Genomic DNA, 23,914 nt, shown 5'->3' on the forward strand with positions numbered 1-23,914 from the left:
GCTCCAAAGCATTTCGCTCACAGACGTGTTCAAACTTGACGAGATACTTCGCAATGTCCTCGTCTACTACAAATGGTTGCAGTTGGTCCCGAATTCTATAACCGCTGTCGTGAACTCTCGCAGAAGCTATGCTAGGCGCCTGCGAACACTGTGGGATCACCACTTCTATTCGTTTCAACTGGAGGCGCTCCTGTCTCTCGCCCTCCTCATGCTCGCGACGTTCGTGCCTTTCAGCTTCTTCATGTTCGCGAGCTTCCCGCCTTTCAGCTTCCTCGCGCTCGCGAACTTCTTTTTCTCGCCTTTCAGCCTCCTCGTAGCGTGCTTAGATATCCGCCCAGGCCTCGTGGACTTTCTCAGCCGACACTCGTTCATTCTTCATGGTCTCAAGGATCGCTTGCTTTCGTTTCGCACGGCCCAAAGTAAGACCAAGTTTCTCACGAATTTCGATGAGTTCCTTCAATTTAGTGTTCCCCATCGTTCACAAAAGCCTCTTGCTGTTTGCGCCTGTTATGAATCTACTTGCCATACCCACTATAACTCTACTAGCAAGACGCCCAAGTAATTTTTTTCTCGGCAGTGTTTACACCCTCCGCATTACCTTTGGTTCCAAAGCGCTACGACTTGGCTTAAAACGATCAAAGCTCACTCTAATGCTTCACGAAGCCCTTCTCTAAGCTACTATAACCTGTGCTAAAGTAGTGTGGTGAACAGAGGGAAAAATATCAGGCACTCACCGCATCGATGTCGCTGACGCCGGCCGATCGCGCAGCTGCCATCTACTGTTACGAAGGCGCGACGCCAACACGGTCCCGAAGGCCACCACTGCTCCGAACTCCGCCGCCAAGGTCACCAGTCATTTGGTATCGTGTGTGCAGAACTAATAGACGAGTGGACGAGACAACGGTTAGTTAAGGCAAGGTTAATGTACAGCATAGAAATATAGGCGTTACATATTCGGCAATGGGGCCCACACCTTAGGAACTCCAAGAGCCGAGATGTCTTCCCACGCACGCACGCGTCGGCTTTTCTCAGACGCATAGATCAACTGCTGTCGAAGCGCCGCTTGGTTGTTTTTATAGGCACCGGGTGGACCTTTTGCGTCATCAACGTCTAACCAGAAGTGCCGCTGGCTTTGATGTCATAATTCTTCAATGGGGACCCACCACTGGGCCGCGTCATGATCATCAAATCCGGACCCGCTGCGCAGTATTGCACCCAAGGGCGAATGATTCTGCCATGCATTGCGTAAGACTCGCCAGACTGGAAGGCGCTGATTGCCTCATCGGGCTCGTGGGCTGAGAAAGCTCGCTGTGCATCGCGTAAGACAAACTGGCGCCGCCGCTTGATGATGTCGTTGAGTGATCGCGTAAGGCGGCCTCGATCACTGCTCTTGACACAGATTGCCTTTGCAGGTCATTGACGTTCGGTGTGTACTCGCAGGCGTAACAGTGCCGCAATGCAAAACCATCTGGAGACTGTTCTCCCTCCCGCCTTCCTCTAGCCGACAGCCGTGATGTCCGTACGAACAAACAGACGGATGGACGGATGGATGAACAGACGCACAGACGAAGGCATGCGCGGAAGGACGCACGCACGGATGGATAGACTGACTGACTGACTGACTGACTGACTGACTGACTGACTGACTGACTGACTGACTGACTGACTGACTTACTGACTGACTGACTGACTGACTGACAGACAGACAGACAGACAGACAGACAGACAGACAGACAGACAGACAGACAGACAGACAGACAGACAGACAGACAGACAGACAGACAGACAGACAGACAGACAGACAGACAGACAGACAGACAGACAGACAGGCAGGCAGGCAGGCAGACAGACAGATGATTGTATGGACGAACGGACGGACGGACGGAAGCATGAACTAACGGACGCTTCACCCCACCCATCATCATTCACTCTGTGAATATACTGTAATTTTTTTCCTTTTCTACGAAACGGTGGCTATCTTCAGAAAACAACACTGCAGATTTAAGAACTTCCAATATAAATAAACCACCCCTTTCTGGTAAAAACCCACGCTACCTTCAATGTAAATGAGTAATCACTGCGAACTAACATGGGCACCCGTCAAGCATGGCGGCCGTTTTAGCTTGTTGTAAGCCACCATGATTGAACTTCCATAAAAAAAGGAGACGCGTGCACGTGAAGGCTCCTTATTAAGGGTGTGTAGCGGAATTCACCGCCCTACGCCCCTCTGCTTTATTCATCTCGCCTGCTTTTTTTCCAAATGTTTTAACTTTTCTTGAGGTTTTAGTTGTTTTTTTCTTGTATTTCACTGTCTCATTCATGCTTCGCCAAAATGTATGACACGTGCTCAACCCTAAGCCGGGCTTCTGTCACGTTTCTCTCTTTTGCTTGCCCCAGTGAATGAAACGAGAACTGCTTGGCACAACAAAAGCCGCACTGTAAAACATCACTGATTTATCGCTCTTTCCGTTTCTTTCTTGTAACCACTATGTCGATGCGGGATGTTCGCATAGCGTCGCACCTGACGAAGAGCAGTCGACCGGTCGAAACCATTGGAAATAAAATTCAGACATCTGATAAGGTTTTTCTCGTCTCTTCCCAAGTATGTTTGCCGCATTGAAAAACTTCGCGCATATATATATATATATTTATATATATATATATTGATGCAGGCAACTTATCAAAATCTTTACGCGTTTTATGTGTATGTAAGATAACCAAATTTGACGATCATGACTTGTCTATTATCTCCCGAATTTCGAAAGCATAGCTTCAAGACCAAGCTATGCATACTGTTCGAATTATAGAGCAGCGTATTTGCTAATAATCTTATCGGTGCTACTTGAACTAAAGGTAAAGTGATTTCGTGCAAGCCTAATTCTGTAGAACGAACACGCTTTTTTAAAGGTTGATGGGTGTGATACGTTTCAAATCGATGGTTTATAATGAACAAATCCATTAAATTGTTTTCTTGTTTTGCCACTATGTTATAGAGGCACTGAAACTAGGAGATGTAGGTATTACGTTGTTGCTTTATTTAGAGGCCAAAATTAGTGAGGAGGCTGATACTCAACACATTTATGAAGCGAAAAACACCTGATATAAAGATTAATTCTTTTTACCTGAATGAATTTAATCAATGAACTATCAAGATTCCTTGTTTTCGGCCACCTCACATTGACGTGGATCAATTGCCTTGATTCACTGCCGCACATTTTACGCCTGTGCAGAAATTCAGGCAAAGTTGACGCGTTTGCGTTGGTTAGATTCCAGTCCCGAAACCACCGCATGATTATGAGAAACGCCATAGTTAAGGACGCTGGAAATTGCGACCACCTGGGGTTCTCTACTATGTGCCCAAATCTGAGCACACGGGCCTACAGCATTTTTGATTTAATCAAAAACGCACTCGCCGTATTCGGAATCAGACCCCGTGACCTGCAGGCCAGTTGACGCGTTTGTCTTCTTCTACACCGAGAGTAATAAAACAAATCAGCTAAAATGATTGATGCATGCGAAAAGGCCACACAGAGTTATCGGCACAACACCATGAGCACAGGCGCATATTTTTCACCGTAACAGGAAAGAAGTCACAGCAGACTTAGTTTGTTTGGCGCAATTTCTTAAGGGCCCCCTATGTTCTTCCGCTTCTAGGCTTTTCATAAAATAAATATAGCGCAAGCATTACAGTTTGGTGCGCTTATGGACACAATGAAACAGGTGTTGTCCCACTTCTTCAATCAAGTGTTATAGGTCAATGGCAAGGAAACTCCTACTTCCCGCAAACTAACTGTCGTATTTCGGTGGAAATCGCTGAGTACCACTTCCAAACATATACTCTATTTTTTATAAGGTAGGCATATTTTCTCTTAGCGTGTAAAACATATGGATGATTGTAGAAAGGATTAGGACACATACTTATCCAAATACAAGATTGTTTTTGTTCTTGACCTTGATCAAATTGCAGACCCATCGGGAGCAGGAGTCACGTCGCTAAATTGAGCAGTGCTTCTATTGCCCTTTGGATAATTACTTCACTGCACCAGTAACAGCGCGAAATTTATAGTGCAGCACTGTCGTTCGCTCCGAAAATTTCCCGCATTTGCCTTTTGCAGACTAGGCTACTCGTGGAGTGGATGATATCCATGGACCTGGACTTAAGTGACGAAAGAAGGTTGTCGAGAGTCGACCCCGTTGACATGATTGTGCGCTGCTCTCTTGACTTGGGAGTTTCGGCGGTGCTGTCCTTTGAACTCCGAGAGGCTCGGTTTTTTAGAAACAGAAGATCAATGAAGGTACGAAACGAATCATATAGAGGTGCACGCTTAGAATCTGAGCGGCACATGGCAATAAAGTTTGAGACGTATGTTATACCTTATAACCACTATTCCATGTGGCTGGTGAGCGCTAGTTTTCATAAAGTATTTTTTTATTTTATTTTATTTAGGAATACCTTACAGGCCTCCATTGAGGCATTGTGTAAGGGGGGTAGTAAAAAAAGTGGACTTCCGTTGTAGTTACTAAACACAAAGTTCATGAACAGCGCTTAAGTAGCAGATCACATAATAAGAAGAGCAGTACAAAATAAAAAAGAAATGAACAACACTAGCAAAGATAAAACAGATAATAAAGAAATATATAAGCGACACGATGGTGCATACAATAAAAGACTGCAAAAAGGTTACAATGAAGAGAGCACACTGCGGTAATGGCAAACATTTTTACACCTCGTTGGCCAGATAACTGGTCATTGCGTCACGAAAAGCATTAATGTTTGTCAGACATGCGATGCTATCCAGCAGGGAATTCCACCATAGGACTGCACGTGGAAGCGCAGAGCAGTTGCATGCACTTCTTGATTCGTAAATGAGGGTATAGCTAAAGTGAGTATGAAGCCTGTATGACTTGTAGTAGGGTCTTTTCAAGCATGCTAGTGTTGTTCGAGATGAATGAATGAATTTGTGAAACAGCGCCCGCAAGGCAATGTCACGTCGAGTACTCAATGATTGCAATGAAAGGTTAAGTTTGATTTGTGTGACGCTAGATTGATAGCTGTAATCGTTAGAATGCTGGATATAGTAAATTTTAAGCCTCTTTATTGCACGTGCGCGCATAATTCATTGTGCAAAAATATTTGTGAATCAGTTGTGTAGAAACCCTCAAGCTGTTGAAAGGGTTAAGAAAGGGCAAGAAGACAACCACCCGTTTGTAGCACAAATTGATTGATTTTTATGTGGGGTTTAACGTCCTAAAACCACCATATGATTACGAGAGACGCCGTAGTGAAGGGCTCCGGAAATTTCGACCATTTGGGGTTCTTTAACGTGCATTCAAATCTAAGCACACGGGCCTACAACATTTCCGCCTCCATCAGAAATGCTCCCGGGATCCAAACCCGCGACCAGCGGGTCAGCAGCCAAGTACCTTAGCCTCTAAATCACCATGGCAGGGCGTTTGTAGGACGAAGCCCCAAGAAAATCTGTACGAATTTATCAGAAAGAAAAGCTTCTTAGTTGTCAAAAAATTCGTCCTGGTCCGTGGTTCAGACCCGGGACCATCGCCTTTCAGCGGTGGTTGCTGTACCAATGGAACTAACCACGAGGCTGCACGAGGGTGAATTCATAGACAAGTCAAAGCACATGAACACAAGTATTGCAAAGAAAAAAACAGCTTCAGTGCCCACATGGTTAGGGCATCCACTTCCAATGCGGGAAGGACTGGGTTCAATTTCCAGGGCTGACCGGAAACCAACCGGCATTTCCCAATGGTTAGGGGCGTACACCGACATGACTCTCGGTTGTTTCAGGGTATTCACCTCGAAAAGTAGCTCCATGAGACTCTGCAAGGACACCTTGGCGTACCATATTACCATAATCCACCACATCCTTGGTGAAATCGCTGAGCATCCGCCGCTGCTGTGGGTGGCAGATAATTGCAGCAGCTATGCCCCTAGTGGATAAAAAGGTACAAGCGCACTTCTGGTCTGGTGCTCGGAAGAACGAAGTTTAGTGTCGCATAGAAAAACACTCAGAATGTGGGGAACCAACGACATGTGACCACCAGACCTGAAATAAGGTCATTCTCTCTCCTTTCGCTAGCTTGCGGTGTTTCGCATAACTCATTTGCAATAGTTGTGTGACGAGTTTGTCCCCACGCTGTGAATTGCTAGCTTCCTGGTTAGCTCACTTCGTAAAGCGACCACCCCAGAAAGGCGTTAGTCGCGAGTTCAGACCAGGAAGAATTTTTTGGTAGCGAAGCAGCTTTTCTCTAGGAATTGTCCATACAGATTTTCTTGCGGATTCGTGTTGCAAATGCGTTTTTTTAATTTTTTAAAACTGATATTTATATGCAACGTGACTCTGGCCAACCTTAACATAATAAAATATTGTCCACATTGCAGACTCATGGTAACTGGATACGTATACGATTACCTGGAATTAATCATGAGCTGCTAGTAGGAAGTGGTGGGTCACCACATCACTATATACTGCAACATTTTCTCCCACATTCTCAAATTGTCTCTAACTGCATATTTTACATCAACTCAAGAAGCGCATTTCTGATCATTGAAGCCTATTTTGTGTGTTGACATATTACTCTTAGACTTTTTCTGCAATCCACGCATTATATTTTGGGACCACAGCGCAAACGTCTAAGGTTAAGAAAAAGGAGTATTGCTTGCTAAGTATATAAAACCTGCCTCAAATAACGCGGCACGCCAATTGTGGGAGGTAACTCTGAAGGCGCGTTCACAATTGGCCTCGAAGAGACTGAAACCGCCGAAACTCTCCGGAAACTGGCTCGCTTCACCGCCCGAATGGCCGGAAAACCACGACGCGCGGCCGACGAGGAAAAATCGGTCCGAGCACGACTTTCCTGCCACGCAAAACCGGATCCGAATTCTGCTTCACAGCCTCGGCAGCGCTTGATCAAACCACGTGACCTAACCAGCCGGCCACAGATTCCACATGGTGGCACAGGCGTCGGGGGTGGTTCGCATCGTCTCAAATCGAAAGCTACCCGCGCAGCACGACGTAGCTTGATGGCCTACACGAGGACGCGCTCATCGACAGCGTGACTTGGATTACGATAGCCGAGAACTCTTGAAGTAGATGGTGCAGTGACAGCGTGTCGGCATGCCCCAAAGTGTCTCGCGTTTGTGTACAGCTATCTGAATGCACCGCCGCCACTACCAGAGCGTTCGCTCCCAACACAACGTTTGAAAAGGTGCACGCTGTTTCTTTACACTACACATGAATAACTAGAATTCGGTATGAACTTTAGTTCTCAGAAAGCAGGCGAAATGAAATTACTTGTCAGGTTATCAACGGCAGCGGCAGCGGGATGGGGCAGAACTAATGTGAACATCTTCGACGCACGCGGTCGGGGTTTTCCGGCTGCTCTCGCATTTTCGTTTTTCTTCAACTCTCAAGTGTGAACGCGCCATTAGCGTCGCCATGCTAACTTTGTTGATTCACGAGGAAGCGAATTTAAAGTGATAGCATCGTCGACCTGGAACTTATTGAACATTCGAACTACCTCGAACATCTTGGCAAATGTTCGTAGCTATTGTTGCATCACAGCTGCAAGAGTCTTCACTAGCATATCACCAATGTTCCTCTACGGTAGCTGCATTCGCTGTTGCGAAATAGTATGAATTTTCGCGTCATCATCACCATCATAATCAGCCTGACTAATTCCACTGCAGGGCAAAGCCTCTCCCAAGTTCCGCCAGTTAATTCGGTCCTGTGCTTGCTGCTGCCAATTTATACCCGCAAACTTCTTAATCTCATCTGCCCACCTAACCTTCTGTCGCCCCCTAATCCGCTTGCCTTCTCTGGGAATCCAGTTAGTTACCCTTAGTGACCAGCGGTTATCCTGTCTACGCGCTATACGTGCAAGGCCCATGTCCATTTCTTCTCCTTGATTTCAACTACGATATCCTTAACCCCCGTTTGTTACCTAATCCACTCTGCTCTCTTCTTGTCTTTTAAGGTTACACCTACCATTTTTCTTTCCATTGCTCGCTGCGTCATCCTCAATTTAAGCTGAACCCTCTTTGTAAGTCTCCAGGTTTCTGCTCCGTAGCTAAGTACCGGAAAGATACGGCTGTTATATAACTTCCTCTTCAGGGATAGTGGCAATCTACCTGTCATAATTTGAAAGTGCTTGCCAAATGTTCTCCACCTTATTCTTATTCTTCCAATTACTTCAGTCTCGTGGTTCGACTCCACGATTATTACCTGTCCTAAGTAGACATAGTCTTTTACAACTTCAGTTGTACTATTACCTATCTCGAAGCGCTGTTATATTCCGAGGCTGTTGTACATTACTTTCGTTTTCTGCAGATAAATTTTAAGACGTACCTTTCCGCGGTCTTTGTCTAACTCCGTAATCATGAGTTGCAATTCGTCCGCTGAGTTACTCTGCTATGCAATGTCTTTGGCGAAGCACTGGTTACTAGTGTACCCTCCATTAACCCTTATGCCTGACTGTTCTTATTCTAGGCCTCTGAAGACATCATTTAAGCACGCGGTAAATAGCATTGGGGAGATGGTATCCCCCTGCCTTATGCCCTTCTTGATTGGTATTCTGTTTTTTTTTCTTTATGAAGCACTATGGTAGCAGTTGATCCCCTAAAGATTTCCTCCAGGATGTTTATATATGCTTCATCGATGCCCTGATTCCGCAGTGTTTGCATGACTGCTGATATTTCTACTGAATCGAACGCCTTCTGGTAATCAATAAAGGCTATGCATAGTGGTTGGCTGTGTTCTGAGCATTTCTCTATTACCTGATTGATTGTATGAATGTGGTCGAATGTTGTGGAGCCTGTTCGAAATCATGCTTGTTTCTTTGGTTGATTGAATTCTAATGTTTTCTTAACTCTGTTAGCAATCACCTTTGTAAATAGCTTGTATGCTACGGAGAGCAAGCTGATCAGTCTGTAATTCTTCAAGCCCTCGTCATTTCTTTTTTTATGTATTAAGATGATGTTAGCATTCTCCCAAGACTCTGGTACTCTTCCCGTCAGGAGACTCTTTGTAAACAGGGTGGCTAGTTTGCCTAACACAATCTGTCCTCCATCTTTCAGCAGATCTGATGTTACCTGGTCCTCATCAGCAAATTAGCCTCTTTGCACGCTCTCCAACGCTTTTCTGACTTCTGCCAATACTAGTGGGGTGTCATCTGAATTACTGCTAGTTTTTATAGTATTAAGGTTGTGGTTTTCCCGGCTACTGTACAGAACTCTGTAAATCTCCTCCGTTATTTTAACTATCATGGCCCGAATTCACAAAGCTTTCTCTTTGGCTACGCATTTTCTTAGCCAAAAATTCTCTTATCTGGAGGGATTACTATAGCGCGGGTATGAATTTAACATATTCGGCACTTAAGAGGGCAAGGAGGACCGACGATAGCCGATGAAACGACAAGGAAAGAAAGAAGTGTGTGCCGATAATATCAAGGTAGCACGCAAAGCATCTAGCATCGAGAGTATACGATGATAGCTAATGATTTGCTGCATCTAAGTTTCAGTTCCGCGAGCGTCTGCTACAGCGCTTACGGGATGCCGCGTACGTTGTAATAGACGTTTTGGTGTGCTGTGCAAAGCCAAGCACTCGCCTTTATTCAACGACTGTAGCTAAAAAAAAATAATTGCTTGATGGCCTTAAGCCACCGAGCAATCCATGCACTATCTTGCCTAGTACAAGTAAACAACACTCGAGGTGCACCACATAAATGAAACCACACATAAATCGATGCATGCAATGTTTGAAAATGTGCCTTGAATGTCTTCCCTTATTTAAAGCGACCACTTACCTTACATTTCATTGAAGCTGCGCTGCTACTCAACTAATTCCGTGCAATCTAGCATGGTATGGTGGTGAACGTAAGGGTGTTTTGTACCTATAGTCAAAGGTAGCCTTTGTTACAATATTCTTATTGCAAGACACATGAGCGACTTTGATGCCTGCAGACGAATTGTGCTAAAATAGATAACAGCAGTAATCAAATGAAATTGTGAGCGGAATTTCGCTGGTTCCATGCACCGTGGCATTTTTATAAAGCCGGAATGCGAGAACGTGCATACGCTTACGCTTAGGTATATGTCTACGTAAAATGAGGGAGACTCGTCGGGAGGTATCTCAGTGCTAATGCTTTTCACTAAACACGGTGCAAATATTTCGTCCAGCGTTGTTTGAGTGCGCAAACAAAGCAAGGGACGTGTATACGAGTCTTGAGGTCGAGAGACGTTATCACACGTGCGAAAAGGATGAAGAGAGAGAGAGAAAGAGAGAGAGATTTTCGTTTTGGCTTCGCGAAAGCTTGAAATTGATAGATAATAAAGACAATTTTCTGGCCCAGCAGACGTCAGGGAAAGTCTCCGCAAAGCAGCGTCAGATGCTCGGAGAGCATAAAAGATAGGAGTACGCGTTATATGGGAGTGACAGCCACTCAGAAAGCGAGATGAAGTGTGACTGTCCTTAGATGTGAGAGTCATTGCTAATTAGGAGAGTTGAGTTAATAAGCCAAAACTTTCCTAAATAACGATAATGGAAGCAAACTGAGCATTCATCTAATGAAAGTGACACTAGTGACAGTGAACTCATAATAGTTGATTAGCGTTGTCCCAGGCTGTTATATATTTTTATTTTCTTATTTATATTTGGCAAACTATGAGAAGGTAGCCTACGTTAGAGCCGGCTATCCTAACGTCATGACAGTAATGTACAAGAATAAATAGTGCACGGTTATACAGTCACACGTGGCGGTTTCTATCTTCTAGTAACCTTGGGCAAACGCATTGTAACTATTTTTTATATTTTCGACAAAGTTTCACCGGACGTTTTTGCATTTGGCTTCATTCGAAGGAATGACAATATATCAGCAATAGGGCGAATGCAGGCACTGCTGCAGTGGACGAGCGGTTACAGCGCTCAACTACAATCTACGAGGTACTTGGTTCGATTCGCAGAATCACTAAGAACTTCTTTTTTTTCAAGAGGTTGCCCGGCCTGACATTATGCGTGGTGGCGGGTACTAATTTTTTGAGAAGTAGGCTTTCGCACTTGCTTCTTTCACTCCCCTTTTGACCCAAAAGCGCTGTATTGTGCTCCTTCAAAAATTAAACAATTCAGGGTTCATAATTTTTTCCTCCATTCTCTCTTATCGCAAAAGTGTCCCGTGCTGAAATACCGAATTATACCTGGTATATTACTTTTCACGTGTTTGGATATTCGACCAGCAATCAGTCTTCACGGTGTTTTGAAGAAAATCTACACATGCAGTGAGCTAACTGCTTGCAGCCAAGTTGACTGCCTTTGTAGGGACACGCTTTCGTGCTAATTCGGTGGGCATCATCACATGCAGCAAGACCAAAGAACACGGACAGTTAGCGCTGACGCGAACAGAGTGATTAGTTTCTGTCTTCTCTCCCGCTATTTCTCATGCTGCACGCTTCAGTGTAATGTCGCTGTCAATGGTTAAAATGAACTATAGCAGTTAATCGAGTTCTGCTGAGAGGGTCCCCTATTGTCCAGAATGAAACAGAACAATAGCAATTTGATTTGTGTGATAAAAAGATACCCTGCTTTTGGTTACTAGAATAAATTTCTAAACTGAAGTTTATTTTTATTAACAACAGTTCCAGTGCAGATGAAAGGTGCATGGACAAAATTCGTGTATTCAGCGTGACTAGGTTTGTGACCTTAATTGTAATTGCGAACCGGTATCACAGTATGCATAAATATCACACACATATACAACCACGGGTGATAGCTTGCTTATTCTGATTAAAATTGAAAGGTTGAAATCGAGATATTAAACCAACGCAATGTGAACGAGATATGCCATGTAGAGTAGCTATGCTTTAAACTAATCTTCGCAGGTCCGTTCCATTTTACCCAATTTCTTGCCCATGACTGTAGGTTGGTAAATAAAACAACTTCTTCGAACACACATATTCTGTGTAAGGTTACATTTATTTTTATGCAGTACAAAATAAATTGAAATATGTAATGGCTCAAAAGAGAAATAACTAGAAACAAATTCAGCCATATCATTACCAAACTTACCCACCAATGATAAACGGATTCTCATTCAAAAGATACATACATACATACATATACGCACACACACATATACATATGTACACCCGTACATACATACATACACACACTCAGGTGTAAATATTAAAATGAATGGCTATAAAACAACAATTCTAATAAACTCATTTTGAATATACTACAGAAAGTAACTTACGAGAGAAATCCACCGGCACTGTTATGTCTGAACACGGTGTTTCTCGAACCATCTCGCAAAAGCTTGATGCATAGTTTTCCGCTGATGCCCAGTGACAAGCACTCTTTATAAAAAACACAAGAATAAAGCCCTTGACAATGTCATGCTAAAGAAAAGGGCTGTGCATCAATATTTTGTACATGTCTGCAATATCACTCTATTCACATAGCTTGGCTCATTCACAAGCCACTAACAAAGCATGTTAGGACACTTGGGCTAAAAGTTGGCACAGTGCGAGTAAATTCTAGACAATACATGAATAATACAAATATAAGCTACTAAGCTCCTTGGTGCAAACAGTGTTTTTAATGACAGCTATAGGTGCCATTTCGTTTCTCCAAAACACTTCTCAAAAGTAGAATCAACTTTATTTAGCTAAATGTTTCTATTCTGGCGCGTCGTGGTGACTCAACGGTGGAAGTGACTCTTTAGGCCAAGAAAACAAAGACCAATTATTTTTCCAGTTTGTGAATTCACCCCATGCTAACATTGAGGCAGCTGGTAGGAGTGCTTTTGGAGAGAGGAAACCACCACATTCCCACCAGTTGTGGCCTTGGGTAGCTACTTCACTTGGACAAAAATGATGAAAAACACTCCTCAAGAAGACTTCAAAGTTTGCACACCAACACAGTTCCCATACAGCTGTCTATTAGTCTGCTTGAAAAATATTGAGTTTACTGGTGGGCAAAGACTATACACTATGTGAGGTGATGCTCCAGTGCACTGCATGTATGACTTGCTGCTAGCCTCAACTGCGATGTTGCTCAGTACATATGTGTAAAATAACAACTAATACTGTGCCACTGCCAAGTAATGATGGGTCATTTGCATGAAACAGGGACCACAATAAAAGAACATAACATTTTCCTTCACAACGTTCAAAAACTGTAAATAAATTTCCACACAGTTTTCACAGTTCATCTGAGGATAGTAATATTGGTTGTAAACACATTCTTACTTCCACTAACAAACTATTTTAAGATGCCAGATTCAAAATTAGAGTATACCAGCACTTTTGTAGGGCTAAACAATTCATATGTAGGGTTTTAACGTCCCAAAACCACCATATGATTATGAGAGACGCCGTAGTGGAGGGCTCCGGAAATTTCGACCACCTGGGTTTCTTTAACGTGCACCCAAATCTGAGTACACGGGCCTACAACATTTCCGCCTCCTTCGGAAATGCAGACGCCGCAGCCGGGATTAGAACCCGCGACCTGCGGGTCAGCAACCGAGTAGGGCTAAACAATTGTACAGGCACCTAGAAAAAAAACACAAGTGAATGCATGCTATAGCTACATTTAAAAAAAATAAATACTTTTATTTCTAGTTTGAGTAGAGCTGCATAGATGATAAGTCACTTGCATTACATTATGAACAAACCTATCCGAGCAAAGTATACATTTAAAAAGTTACACTTACACAGTAGATAAGTAGACTGTTGAAGGACGGACAGGCAGTGGGATAATACCCAAGCACTAAAATCTACTGTTAAGATATACTAGGAGTAGTGATGATCCTCTTCCTTCCAAATAAAATAATCCACATAGATTCACTTCCCAGAGCTTATACACTCATGGCATCATTGGTGCTATACAAATGAGTGTACACTGAAGGATTACATCGACTAAGTACATGATTACTGCATCCATGGCTTTACTTCTTGTACTACAAAGAATGCAAACACAGTTACCATTGGCGACCATGGATGCTGTGATTTCTGGCATGCAAATGTAGAGGCACGCAGGCACTTAACACACCTGTTAAAAACTTCAGCTCAAAAATATTGGCCCACTAACACTACAGCAGCCTTTAAATTAGTGTCATAGTTTGGTATCTTCCATGCAAAATTTAAATAATTTCGAATGCAAGCAAAGGAACTGCTGAATAATGCACTGCTAAGAAGTTAAGCAGCAGCTGCTCCTGACATCACAATGTGCTCTTTCTGCTGTTGTAAACCTTGAGCAGGAGAACATTCACTGGCAGTCCCTTTATACTTGTTGGTCTTCTGTGCTCTGTTCTTGATACACTGTACATGACCGTGGAGCACCGAACCCCTTGTTACAGCTGGAACTTAGAAAAATACAGATCATTGTTACAACCATGCTACATGCAAGAGTGTATAGTTGTCAATTATGTGCTCATATTTACAGATATTGTATTTTCAGAAGCCAATGACAAGGCTCAACACACACACACACACACAAACAGTGAAGGCTGAAAATATATTTAATATGATACAAGAGCAAAACCACAATGGTATAGATGAAGGCATGAAACTTCTGACAGGCATAAAAAGCCAATAGAGTTTCTTTTATTTCGACTTTACACTAGGTGCGAGAAGTAGACCACAAATAAGTTCACTAAGAAACACAAGTTAGACTGCATTACAACACAACAGCCAATGTTGATAACTTTAAGGCTATCTAACATAGCCAGCTCACGATACCGCATATAGCAGCAAACGGGCAGTCTAGAAGACACAAAGAACTTGTGGATTATGAGTGTGCTTGTTTCTGACATCTATTATTCTAAATGAAGAAAACCTTTCAAAAATGCACTTTATCAGGGGAAATAATCATACGCAACAAACACAACGGGCTCCTACAGGTGCCATCAATACTCACTTGCCGGATTGATATGCTGTGTCCTGCACAGAACACCAAAGGAGCGCTCCATGACTTGGATTGCATGTGTGCCAGCTGCATCGCTCTGCTGCTGAAATAGGCTAGCCACAGTCAGAGAAATGAGAAGCCATGGCTTTGAAACACACTGAACATCACCTTTAGAGATCAACAATGCATGCTTAGGTCAGGTACAATTTGTAGAAAAATATATATCACTATGCAATCGTGGTGAACATGTTCGGCTGAAACACAAGCAACAGCACTGAGAGAGAAAAAACTACATTAGGTAAAAGATGCAGTTACTGGCCTTATGTCATCTGAGGCTTTTTCAATAGGTCTTTCTCCTTGCAAGTTGTGAACAGCCAGGCAATTTTCACCCACTTGCTATTTCCTTTCAGAGCACTTGATCCACAGAGGGAGTCACAAGCTGGAGAGCTCAATAAGGAATCAAAGTATTTGTGCTCGTTGCAAAGCACAAGCTTTTGAGCCTCAGATTATTGGAGTTTCATTCATAAGCTGCAGGCTTTCAGCTTTCAACATTCTCAATTATCTTGCAATTTAGTTCTATAAATGTTGAATAAGAATTATGTGTAAGAATAATACAGGTATCCACTGAAAGCAACCATGCTTGGGTTTTCAATTTGTGCACAGTAAGTTGTCTTCACGTAATCGTTTGTATTAAAGAAAAACTATCCTTGCAGCCAGCCGTAGGCAGTTTTGTGCCCTCGAAGCTCCCAAGCAGATTGCAGTCCTTCAAGATGAGGCTGCCATGCATGCTTCCACGTCACATCCGCTGAATGATAACAGTCCGAGCAGTGACATAGGCTTGCACAGTTAGGAAGAACGTGTCCTTCCTATTTTGTACAGGTGCTCCAAGTAATGATGAGGATTGATGTGCCAGAATGTGCAACCGATGCATCACAGGACCTTAACAAACCAATCTCTGCGATCTGTGAAGAGCCAAAAAACGAGATATTTAAAAACAATCATTAAAAGCACTCACTTCTAATACTTATTTGAGGAAGCTATCACTTCGTTTAAGTGACCAAAGTCTGCTATAATCACTTTGAAATAAACTGAAGCCTCATGTAAAATTTACGTACCGCAATATATATGTCCTACTAAAGTATAGTACTACCGCAGTGGTAATCGTCTATAGAACTAATTTTCCAAAATATCTTAATTTTTAAGTGCAACCTGGCTCCTGAAAAATAAATTCACATTAACTTTCCAACTATCAAACGTGGTCAATCGACAGGCCCAACCTCATAATCAAACAAGAGCTCACTTGTATCAAATCACAAAAAACTTTTTATGTATTTGCTCCATAATATATGTATGTATATAACAGTAGTAGTAAATTTTTCATGCTTCAACTTACCATGGAGAAACATTACATCTGATGGGCTTAAAAACTTGCACACGTTATAGAACTGCGTGAATTATAGTACCGGTGAAATTTAGTTCTGCAAGGTGAACTCACCGATGGCAGCATTTAGTGGCCGTCGGTGTCATAAGGAACCAAGTGCGGCGAACAGGCAAAGGGCATCTGCAGACTGGAAGCTGCCAATGACAGCAATGAAGGGCTGGCCAGGCGTGCACGTCCATTGACAAAGTGTAAGAACTGGCCATGACCGGCTGTTGTCAAGGGTCTAGTGCCGTGCAAAACGATGGCCAGACGAACTCGGAAACCTGTAGTTAGGCGATATTGGCCTACAACTTCATCCAAAGCAAGGCACCGGTGAAATCTTTGCTTTTTTGGGGGGCTGGAGGGAAGCTTAACGTTCACGGGCTCTCGCTGCCACATAGAACTCTCAATTTCTTACCGAATAACAGTCTAGGCGCGCTTCCAAAGTAACACGATCCACAACAGAATGTAGCATCTCGCAGTTTTGGTTGATCACATCACAGCGCTAGGACTATGGTTATCACAAAAAGGGGAAGTGACGACTTAACAAAGAAAAGCGCCAAGCTGCCCACCACGACTTCGCAGGGCAAAACAGTTATCAACGCTGTCTTTCAAGTTTCGGTCACACGAGCACAGCGTGTTCACAAGTCTTGGAACGTCAACACAGCACCACTGTTCACAACTAACATCGTTTCACTCCCGAACAGTACATTGCTCTCAAGTAAATAGAAGCGTACGGGCTTACTAGTGGCGAAGCAAGAAACGAGCGCGTAGTCCATACGTTTCCGTACGTACTTGGGGTCACTCAAATAACGTGTCAAAACGATGTCAATCCGAAATGTCGCACAGCACCCAACTGAGAGACTGGAAAGTCAAGCGAACGAACTGTTACCGGCAAACAAACACACATTGCAGGCTTCTCGAGTGCCAGTTGTCGTCGATACATCGACGCCGATCCCCGCTTGATAACCACACTAACGCAGAGGCTTCGCTGCGCTTCACCGTACACCATTGCACTGCCACAGCTTTCCGCACTGCTTACACGCACCGAAAGAGCTGCTGTAATCACAACACATCCAGTCAAACGCTGAAGTAACTCGTGCGAGAAGCGTTTGCTGAAAGTCGCACTGACCGATATGCTGTTTACGACGCCATGTTGTTTTCGACAACTGCGCAGCACATAAGACGATAAGAGAGCTCTTAGAAAGTACTTGCACTATTTTCACGGCGTGAAAAAAATTTCTCTTATGTGCGAGGGGGGTGATATGACGAACAGGACAGGCGTGCCAGATGAAAGAAGTGTTTTGGCAACGTCACGGAGTGAGCTGATGTTGAGGGTATTGCTTCACAACCAATCACAAGCTGTGCCTGTCGGCCAAGCCGTCGTCTGATCGCGTTTGTCGTCTGCTTCGATCAGAGCATGCGACAGGGGATTCACCTTCGCAACGCTATTATTCTCAGCTCAAGTGGTCGCTACGTCGCACAAAATACTTGTCAGTGGCTCGCTCTACCTTTGAATGATGTTCGTGCGCCAAGTTAAATGGCTGGTAATTGACGTAGGGATGAATTCAGCCAAGGTTTGCTCTAGAATCGTGAGGGTTTGCATATTTTTGGTGTCATACAAAGTTACTAGGGTCATTTCATTCCGATTGCTTGCCATAGTATCACGGTTCTTATCGGTGTCTGAACAGTGAAGGTGAAGATGCATGATTTGTTTGTAGTTCCATGCGTAATCATGCGCACCCCTAATACGCTTTGGTTTACAAAGTACGCTTTGTTCCAGATCGTCCCAAAGTGTATCGACAGCTGTATTTCAGAGATTGCAACCATTGGACTGTTAGAGTCAATGAAAGTACACTAGAGCACAAACTTTAGGAACCACTCACTGTAAACTTCCTCTCATTTTTATTTCCAATAGCGTGCAAAGAATGTGCTCCCATTAACCTCTTTGGTGGTAATTTCCACCAATGACAAGGATCTCGAGTCGCACTTTTAATTGGATGAGATGGGGCGCAACACAACAACATAACAAAGAAGGTTGATCATATGCCATGTCGCGTTCGAATGCACTGACCATTCAAGTATCACATTGGTTTTCATCCAACCACAAATCTTTACATGCGTAGTTTTATGCCATTGACGCCCAATAGAATTCTTCAATTACTGCGACTTCGAACCTATTGGACGATGGTGGTTGTCAACACCATCCACTGCATACAAGGGAAACAACACGCGAAGCTCAAAGCGCCGAAAGAAATAAAAACGCACCAGCAGTCATCAGGCAGCCCTTGATGGGTGTGAATTAACTCAAAACCAGCCAGGGCACCAAAGTATACCGCTGCGGCAACAGGTTCTAAGTAGCCACATTGTTCCTAAGAATGGTCCGGACCACTCTTGGGATTTTCTCTCAGCCATGCTGTTTTTACGCACAATTTCGCTTCGTGAATCCACTTACGAGCACTTTTCGGTGACGTAAGCAAATATAGCAACTGCATCACCATCGCTGACATGTTCCAGGGCAGTCACAGCGCGCTTTATTTGCAGCGGCCGATGTGACAACTATGGCCTCTTACGACGTTTTTTCGTTTCGTGAATCGACTTACGCAAGAAAATTTCTCTTGCGCAAAAATGTTTTCGTAAGTTAGTTTTGTGAATCCGGGCCCATATCCGCATTGGTGGTTATTTTGCCTTCTTTGTGCCTTAGTGCAAACATCTGATTTTTGCCTATCCCAAGTTTCCTCTTCAATGCTTTGACGCTTCCTTCGTTTTTCAGAGCGTGTTCAATTCTTGCCATGTTATACCTTCTTACATCGCATACCTTACGCCTATATTCAACTTCGAAAGCTCTGCCAGTTCTATTTTGTCTGTTGTACTTGAGAATTTTATGCTTTGACGCTTCTTCGTGAGATTCTTCCTTTCCTGGGAAAGCTTGCCAGTGCCCTGTCTAACTACCGTGCCTCCAACTTCCACTGCACACTACTCAATTACACTCATCAGATTATCATTCATTGTATCTACGCTAAGGTTGGTTTCCTCAATAAGAGCCGAGTACCTGCTCTGAATTGAGACTCTGAATTCTTCTACTTTCTCTCTCAGTGCTAGTTCATTGATTGGCTTCTTGCGTATCAGTTTCTGTCGTTCCTTCTTCTAGGCTAATTCGAGACAGTACCATTCTATGGTTACTGCTTCGTACCTTGCCAACCACTTCCACATCCTGCACGATGCCTGGGTGTGCACTTAATATAAAGTTTATTTCGTTCTTATTTTCGCCAATAAGGCTCCTCCATGTCCAGTTACGGTTTCCTCGTTTTCTGTAGAAGGTATTAAAAATCCATATATAATTGATTTGTGCGAATTCAACTAGTAGCTCTCCTCTGCCATTCCTAGTACCGATGCCATAATCTTTTACTGCGTGGTCACCAGCCTGTTTCTTTCCTACCTTTGCATTGAAGTATCCCATCAGAATACTGTGTTTTTACTTTCCTCATTGCTGATTCTACGTATTCATAGAAGCTCTCAACTGAAGCGTCATCGTAGCTGGATGTAGGCGCGTAAGCCTGTACCACCTTCATCTTATATCTCTTATTGAGCTTACTTACGACACATACCACTTTTTCATGATTGCTATAGTATTCCTCTATTATTTCCAGCTATGTTTCTGTTAATCAGAAACCCCACTCCAAGTTCCCTTCTGTCAGCCAAGCCCTGATAGCAAAGGAGTTGCCTATTCTGTACCACCGTATAGGCTTCATCTGTCCTCGTAACTTCACTGAGCCCTATTATATCCCCTTTAACACTCTCTAGCTTCTCAAATAGTACAGCTAGACTTGCCTCGCTATATAAGGTTTTATCGTTAAACGTTGCCAAGTTCAGGCTCCAATAGCAGCATGTCGGGATCCAGAGATTTTTCAGTACGTGGGCTAAAAGGAGCAACATACTTTGGGCAGTTTACATTTATTGCGAATAGCGAAACAGTAGCGTAGCTTCCTAACTCTAGAGCAGCTGAAAAAGTAGACGGGTAAAAGCTGTTATTCACTTTCTAACATTTCCTTTTTCAAATCGTAAAAGAAGAGTTGTTATACTTCAATGAAGTTAGGTGCAATTCGAGTCACTAATATTAGTGTTTGCGGTGAATAGATTGTTAGTGTTTCTTCTCCATCACACGATAATGTTTTGTTATACAATAGCATTATCTCTTGATTTACAAATCGCAACAGAATGGTGCGTACATGGAACATTGCAGTTACAACAACGTAAGTTGGAACGCCCATTTCGTGACCTAGTTCAGCAGACTGCCGATTGTCTAATGTTTTCTTTTTAAACATGTGCACCTATTGAATCTAGTTTATTGAGCTTTATATTAAAATTCTATTGTGAGTATTTTCCGCCGTACCCATTTCCTATATTGCCGTTGGCGAAACTGGGAAAAGTGTACTGATACACACACCTAGGAGAGGCGGCTGCTTTCTTGCAGAAGACAGAATACGCTGTGGAAACATTAGCTTTAGTGGCACACTTTGGCTCAAGAATTTTACTTTTTTAAGCAGCCATCTTCTATTCAATAATTTCTTCATCTGGATTTCCTCAAATGAAGCGATTTTGATAGTCAAGGTTGTGAATTTGTGTGTTCTCAAATATGTAAGAAGCATTTCTCCTGAGATTTTGGAGCGGCATTTTTGCCCGAATTTCGCAGTAACCTAGACCATATGTCGCCACTGAATCTATACTTCAGTTTCGCGTTGAAATTAGTTGAATTACGTTGCGACACAGTAATTGCTAGAGGCCCCATTTTCAAAAGCTCTAGTGCGTTCTTCACATGAAGAACTTCAATGCTGCCATTTAACATAACTGCCTAGCTACGCTGCCTTTGTTTTTCACTGAACTTTGTTTCTAGTTACAATCACAAATGACGTTTTTAACCATCTTAAAATGCCTGCTGCTACAAAAACGCAACTGTGAACGAAATGAGCAAATGTAAAATTTTACTTCTTTCGGTTATTCAAAGCAATTTTCTGAAATACTCAGTAAAAGTATACTGTACAACACTTTCTAATATGATCTCCAGAATTCATGCAGTATTACGGTGAGAAATTTCAAGTGTCCCGTCAAATACACAATATATGGGACAACAAGCAGGATGTTTCAAGAAATGTGTCTTGTATTGTTTAAAAATACAGAAAGGAGGCAACTGCGTGCTAGCAGCAGCGCTCCCTTTGTTTCTACAGAAGGCGTGTTCATATGGGTACCATAGACAATTGTGGCTGTTAATATATAAATTGAAACAATTTCTAACGAGTGTAAATAGCTGATCTAGTGAAATGGGAGAATTAAAGACTTTTTTACGACTAGTCCACAACGACTGTGAAATTTTCCCAAAGCGGCCACTGGTAATCACCACAGAGCGAAGAAAGTGGGCTAATTTAGCTGGCTAAATCGAAACCAACGCACCAAAGAGTGCATCTGCCATTCACTTTGAAAACACCCCCAATGACATTGTGTTCCTCGCATTTGGCGAGGAGAATAAGCGAGCGTCGATCAACAGCCGCGAAGTGAATTCTTCAGATTGATGGCTCATAACGACCAGTAAAACAGTATAGTCATTGAGGGTTTTAAAGCGATTCCCATTTGCGCAGTTTCGTGCGTCTGTTTCAGTTCCGCCTGCTAGGTTAGCCCGCTTCCATCACTGCGATGATTACCGAAGGCAGCGTTTGAAGAAATTCAAAGTAGCTATAGGCTATTCACAGGAAGGAAATGAATTCGCCCCTTAGAGTCAATCGATTATTTCCATTGGTTAAAACTTTAGCTGTTTATATTCTGTAATAACCTTCGTAATCATTGTTTGTGCACATCTGAAGACGCCTTCTTTCACAGTAAAGGCGACGCCACACGTAACAGACAAATGCCTCTTCTCATTACCTTAAAATGATGTTGAACCCATATTTATTGACATGTCCTGTATGTAGAATCGGAATTCTAAGACGGCGATGAACTTTAGCATAACCATAACCATCATAAGTGTTATCGGCATATAGATCCAAGGAGATAAAGATTATAAACATAAATAACATACGTATAACACACAATCGGGAGAGGACCCACATTGATAAACCCAGTAATGACACAATGCATGCGAAAGGAAGAGCCCAAATTAAGGCTAATAGAAGTAAACGTATAAAGACCTTCACCATCGAGTCGGCTTTGCAATTGGTGAGCAACCCTAATGAGCCTCTAAATCAGAGCTAATAAACTGTTCGTTATGACGTCTGGTGTAATCATAAAACTGTCACCATTATCAACCTCTACCTTTTAACGCATTGCTTGGCCTGAACTTACACTTTTCGCCTCTTCGTTCCTTCTTGCTCACCGAACGCATTCACCCCGCTAAATAAATAATTATCAATGTGGTCCACCTAACAAATTAAGCGACTGAATTCTAAAACAGAAGTAATTAGGCTAATGTTTAGACTAACGAAGTTATGAAAACTACTAATCTGATAAAGACTACATTGCTAATTAACAGCATTTTATTATGACCTCACTCACTTGGCCTAAACTCAGAAAATATGCAAATTAGGACCAAGCTAAGTAATAGGATGGTAATTATGGTTACTAATTAGGCCTTTTTATTTATTGCAATAAAACCTAGAGCGGGCTAGCCGACCTCCACTCTCAAACAGACTGAGCAAATGAAGATGGATACGTTATTACTGTCACGTTAAATTCTGAAACATGCTGGGTCATCGCAAGCTCCACTGATTACAGATGCGTAGCGCTTTGCAAGGGAACGAATGTTTGTGGTGTCCCAACGTCTGTTCTTGTAACACTCCATCGCCCGTCTTTGGGCATTCAGAATGTAGCAGTCAGCTACACATATATAAAATAACCATTACAGTGGTTCTACATATGTTGAAATAATTAATTTGGAACCAAATTTGGAAGCAAGAGTTCTGTTATCGAGCGATATGGCAATAACGCCCAATTTGGCAATAACTGGACGTAGATCTGCAGATTATTTTTATTAAAGCTGAACTACCTGATCCAGAATCTCAATCTTACTTGCAACTTTCGCAGCCTGCAAGGCTGTGTATTGTCGTCTACGTAGCACACATTTCTCACAAGACTTGTGTAGGAACGAATCATTATAGGCCACAAGGAATGCAAAGTTTTGATGCATACAGAATTCACTTTTTTTTATTTACCGGCAGTTTGCGTTCAGCAACGAGGAAGAGACCTGGCTAAACGAGCGCCGCACGAATCCAAAGAGCGTTAACAGGAATTATTACTCGACGTTACTCGTCTCATACGGGGTCCATCCTCCCAATGCCCCTGGACTGGCTTCAACACTTCTCGGATATGAGGACGAGCGTAAGAACCCCTCAGTTATTTACTAGCGCACCTGCGGACAGCACAGCAGACAGTGGACAGCACGCAGGTTTTACAAATACAATGTATAAAAAGTAGTGCCACACACACACACACACACACACACACACACACACACACATACACACAGATATATATATATATATATATATATATATATATATATATATATATATATATATATATATATATA

The 23,914-nt window shown here is 42.9% G+C and overlaps 1 long non-coding RNA gene across 1 annotated transcript in view; it reads right to left on the reverse strand.

Annotated features, from left to right (window-relative positions):
* Positions 1–13,326, reverse strand: part of LOC142803883 (uncharacterized) — a 334,011-nt gene extending 320,685 nt beyond the window's left edge. Inside the window, exon 1 of the long non-coding RNA XR_012894348.1 lies at positions 12,158–13,326. This is a non-coding gene — a long non-coding RNA (uncharacterized LOC142803883). The remainder of the gene's footprint in view (positions 1–12,157) is intronic.
* Positions 13,327–23,914: the final 10,588 nt, after the last annotated feature.

This window comes from Rhipicephalus microplus, chromosome 3 (genome assembly GCF_043290135.1).
Source record: "Rhipicephalus microplus isolate Deutch F79 chromosome 3, USDA_Rmic, whole genome shotgun sequence".
Lineage (NCBI taxonomy): Eukaryota > Metazoa > Arthropoda > Arachnida > Ixodida > Ixodidae > Rhipicephalus > Rhipicephalus microplus.